At 39.4% G+C, this 5,113-nt stretch overlaps 1 long non-coding RNA gene across 1 annotated transcript in view; it reads left to right on the top strand.

Annotated features, from left to right (window-relative positions):
* Window positions 1–2,681: 2,681 nt before the first annotated feature.
* LOC102488174 (uncharacterized) overlaps window positions 2,682–5,113 on the top strand; it is a 24,873-nt gene continuing 22,441 nt past the window's right edge. The window contains exon 1 of the long non-coding RNA XR_336074.1: window positions 2,682–2,718. This is a non-coding gene — a long non-coding RNA (uncharacterized LOC102488174). The remainder of the gene's footprint in view (window positions 2,719–5,113) is intronic.

Below are 5,113 nucleotides of genomic sequence, written 5' to 3'. Positions count from 1 at the left end.
TACATTTGACAATATCTGTACACATTTTTGATTGTCACAGTTAACGTGGGGGTACCGCTGTCATTTACTAGATGAGGCCAGGGATCTGCTAAATATCTCACAGTGCATGGGACAGCTACTACCACAGTTACCAGGCCCAAAATAGCAACAGTCCCATGGTAGAGAAACCCTGGATTAGGAACCCCAAGGTTCACAAGGGTTCACATAATCATGTGGATTCTCCATAATCTGAAGAATCAGGGTCTAAACAGGAAGGCAGGCAGGCAGGGATGTGATCATAAAGCATATGGAATTCAGTACGAGGCAAAGGTACATGTGTGAGGAATAGGCTTCAGAAACAAATCTATTGTCTATTGATCAAAACAGAGGCACAGTCTCATTCTAGAGCCACCCCCCTTTCACTATTATGTACACACTCATTCTTCCCAGAGTTCCTTGGAGTCAAGGATCAAAGAAGGACCAACCCTGTGGGTCATGCAGCTTTCAACTGTAGGAAGAAAGGCATGCAGAGACGTGGAGCCAGGCAGGGCCTGACAAACCTAACAAAAGAGATAAATTACATGATTTTTCCCACAGATTTTCCCATGTGAACTCTGGACAAAGTGTCAGTCTTAGCACTCGCTTATGTCAGAGCTCACAGAACAGTTTCTTCAACCAAATAATACAAATTGAACTTATGGAAAAAAAAGAATTGGTTGTGTGGATTAAACCAGCATTTTCCAGAGATGCTTTATTGGTTTCAATAGGCTTTTATTATACATTTTAGAACACATTTCAAGTCAAAGAGACAGCTAGGTTTTGTCATAGACTGAATTTTAGCAGCAGAATTTGAAATCTGTGATGTGTGCATATTAAACCATAGAGACCTTCACATCAGAGGATGAAATGATTAAATTCTTCCTCTGTTCCTGAGCTGCTGCAGCATGAGGAAGGGTGTGTATACTGTAAACAGTTTATTTTTAGCCTGGCCTTGATATGAAGTATTCTCTTTCAGTATGCTCTACAACAGATGTCTCTCTGTCTCTTGAGGTATTTGCCTATATCATTTTGGTCTGTATCTAAGAAATAGGGCCCTGGCACAGCATACCTGGGATCTAGGAGACCTTAATCACTGGAATCTCTGTGGACCCATCCACCACTCATTTCCTCACACTTGTCACTCCCACCTATGCTCATCTCTACACATACAGCCAGCTGGGAAACACACTCACAAAAGGTAGTTGGGTCACTCTGTTACCTTTGGAGAAAAATCTACTTTCTTAAAAAGAACCAAGAGGAATGCAGGTGTTTTAGTCCATGCAGGCTGCTATGACAAAATACACCCATTCCTCACTTAAAGACCTACCTATTTAATGACTCTTGGATAAGACTGACCAGTTCTCCAGCAAAGGGAATTCCCATTATCTTGTTCCTGAAGCTAATTAGTGTTCACTGCACAAAGTATTTGCGATCACACAAGATCGCATATTTCATTTTTAAATTTGTACTTTATTGTGCACCCATAGTAGAATTCAGAATAGACAAAAACAATTACAGATGTTTTAGTCCATGCAGGCTGCTACGACAAAATACACCCATTCCTCACTAAAGACCTACCTATTTAATGACTCTTGGATAAGACTGACCAGTTCTCCAGCAAAGGGAATTCCCATTATCTTGTTCCTGAAGCTAATTAGTGTTCACTACACAAAGTATTTGCCATCACACAAGATGGCATATTTCACTTTAAATTTGTACTTTATTGTGCACCCATAGTAGAATTCAGAATAGACAAAAACAATTACACCAGATTTATAATATTGTGTTGTGGTGTGTCTTGTCACTTTTTGGTGTTTATCTATTGTATGAATAAAATGATATTATTTTAGTGTGGCATTTTATGACACCTATTAAAAAATACATACTCCATGATGCCAGGACACAACATAGTCATCCACCTTTAAGGTCCTTATTTACCGACCAATTCACTTAATGGTCTAATCACAGGTTGTTAATTATGGAGTTCCTGTACTATAAACTGGGTGGCTTATAAACAACAGAAATTTATTTCTAACAGTTCTGGAGTCTGGGAAGACCAAGATCATGATGCCAGCAAATTCAGTGGCATCTAAAAACCTTCTTCATGGTTCACAAGAACAGTTGTGTCTTGTTTTGTTTTTTTTGTTTGTTTGGTTTTTTTTTTTGGTTTGTTTGTTTGTTTGTTTTTCTCCTGTGTTTTCACATGGCCCAGGAGTGAGTGAGCTCTCTGAGTATCCTTTATAAAGGTACCAATTCCACTCATGAGGGCTCAACCCTCATGACCTAATCACTTCTCAAAGATCATATTTTCAAATCATTGTATTAGGGGATAGGATTTAACATATGAAACTTGAAGGAACATAAACATTCAGCCTCTGGCAGCAGGGATTAAAGAGAAATCAAAAAAAAAAATGACAGCTATGGATTGGGTCTGAACTCTATTCTCACACTTGTAGTTAATTAATCTTGAGTAAGTAACAGAACTCACATCTGCCTCAATTATTCCATCATAAAGAAAGAACCATAAGGTCATAAGGGACCAGCAGTTGGCATACTGGCTATGTCACTGGACTCCCACTCGACCGCGGTTTGAGTCCCAGACCTGGTGGCTTAAACTCACGCCAGACGCATGTGCGTGTGTGCCCAAGGTCCCAAGAAGAGACTGGAGAAGAATGGATTGTGATGTGACCATTCCCCCTGGTGAGTGATTTCTTTCTTTCTGTCTCTCTTTCTAGCAAGTACATGTGCCCTATAGCAAAAAAGATCTCAGCAAGTACATGTGCCCTATAGAAAAAAAGATCTAAAAAAAAAAAAAAAAAAGGAATCATAAGATTGTAGACTTCTTGGGCTTAATGTGATATTAACAGAGAGTGCTATGTGTTCAAAATGTGGACTTGAGAGCCAGTAGCATTTTGGGCTCAAATTCTGGCTTTGCCACTGATATGCTGTATAACCTTACAAAGCTACTTAATATCACTTTATCTCTGAAACAGGGAAAATGGTAGCCCCTACCTACTAGGGTAGTGTGAAGACTGAGTTATTACAAGTAAGGCACCACCTTATGTTGTAGTTTCCTTTATCCCTATGCAGGTCGCAGAAAATATCGATATGGGGAATTAGTACTGGATTCAGAGGAGAGTCAGGATCAATGATCGTAGTGGTTTAGGAAAAAGTATCTGAATTTATTCATTTATTTACTGATTTATTGTTTTATTTTATTTCAGTTTGATTAAATAATCCACATTGAAATCTTAGTTTTGATTTATTGCCATCTGTATTGGTGAGTGTTCTTTAGAAAAACAGAACCAATAGGACAAATATATGTAAAAAAGAGATTTATTATAGGGATTATCTTGCATAATCACAAGGTAGAGAAGTCCTACAATAGGCTGTCTGCAAGCTGGAGAAACAGCTGGAAGACTCAGAAGCCAGGAAACCAATGGTGCAGCTTCAAGTCCAAGATCAAAAGGTCTGAGTACCCTCAGGGGGCTGCAGACCTGAACTTCCTCTGGCACAAGTTCAGATTCCAAAGCTAAAGGACTTGGATCTGTCTTGCCAGAGGAGCATGGAGACCAAGCGCTGATAGAAATTGAAGGCAGCCATGGACTAAGCTACAGAGCAGGGACAATGCAGGCAGATATGCAGGGAGCGGGTGTGAAACACTCAGATCACTTTAGAAAGAGGGATCCAGAGACTGGAAACAGATTTCTACACTTCCTCTCTAAGTCCCTCTCCTATTCCAGCTGACTGAATGGTATTTGCCCATATCCAAGACTGGTCTTCCTTTCAGTCCATTGATTTACATGCCATAGTGTCAGGCAACAGTCTCACAGACACAACTAGAAACAGCACTTTGTTAGTCATCCTTCAATTCAGTCAAGTTGAGCCCCCCAAACCAATCATTGCTCTACCCATGTGAGTTGAGGCTCTAAACTGGATTCAATCTGATTGAAATGAAATAAAGAAATGCATCAATTTCTGGGTACCCCTTAAACTACGTGATTCCACATTTACCCCAGAAATATGGGGCTGTGACAAGTTATCATGTATCAAATTATCTTCTATCCCAGTTTCTACTAAAATTATCCAGGTCCCTAGAAATAAAAAATAATCTATCATGAAGGAGTCAAACAAAGAGTAGTAGTATTAATGTTCTATTAATTAATAGCACTATAGAAGACCAAAGACAGAATACTGGAGGAAGTAGAAATCCATGAGAATCATGCCTTAGCAGAGAAGAGAATCAGCTAAAGACAGCAGATGATATTGCAGGAGCAGCATGAAACTCAGGTAGAGAGCAGTCATGGCCGCTTGATGAACCTTAGAAAGGTTGAAGAAGAGCTGCCTTGATGAGCAGAAGGCAAGAATGTTTGGTTTGATGGCACTGATAGTTTTAGAGTTAGGAACCAGTGTATTATCCCCTCGACTCTGTGATTGGTTTGATGGTAGAAGAATGGATTATAAGTATATCATCATCTTTTGGGGTGACTTAATGTTTGTCCTAATCATAAACAGAATTAGGGAAATTCATGGCTAGACAAATTTGGCTTAAATTTTTAAGTTTCAGTAGTAAAAATAGAACACCCTTTAAGCTCACAAGTTTAGATAAAAGGAAGTTTTCTCCTGTTTGACCTAATCTGACAATAAAGGTGGTGAAAACAAGTACCATGTAAAAGAAAGGTAGTTTGGGGACCAGCAGTTGGCGTAATGGCTATGTCACTGGACTCCCATGTAGTTGACAGCAATTGGAGTCCAGAACCTGGTGGCTTAAAACTCATGCCAGGTGTGTATGTGTGTGTGCCCAGGATCCTGAGAAGAGAATGGAGGAGAAGGGATTGCAGCATGGCCATCTCCCCTGGGGGGTGATTTCTTGCTTTCTGTCTCTCTGTCTCTCTCTGCCTGATGAGTGCATGTGCCCTATAGCAAAAACCTCTAAAAAAGAAAGAAAGAAAGAAAGGTAGTTTATTCATATCCAGACACTGAATTGAAATTAACCTACAATCAACAGAGACAGATGTAGAAAAAAAGTCCCTAAATAGTAAAAAAAAAAAAAAAAAAAAAAAAAAAAAATTTATACCCCCCCCCTCCTCCTAAA

This window comes from Tupaia chinensis, unplaced genomic scaffold (assembly GCF_000334495.1).
Source record: "Tupaia chinensis unplaced genomic scaffold, TupChi_1.0 Scaffold000622_1, whole genome shotgun sequence".
Classification (NCBI taxonomy): Eukaryota; Metazoa; Chordata; class Mammalia; order Scandentia; family Tupaiidae; genus Tupaia; species Tupaia belangeri.
Note: the sequence above shows the minus strand (reverse complement) of the source record. Positions and strands in the feature narration are given on the sequence as shown.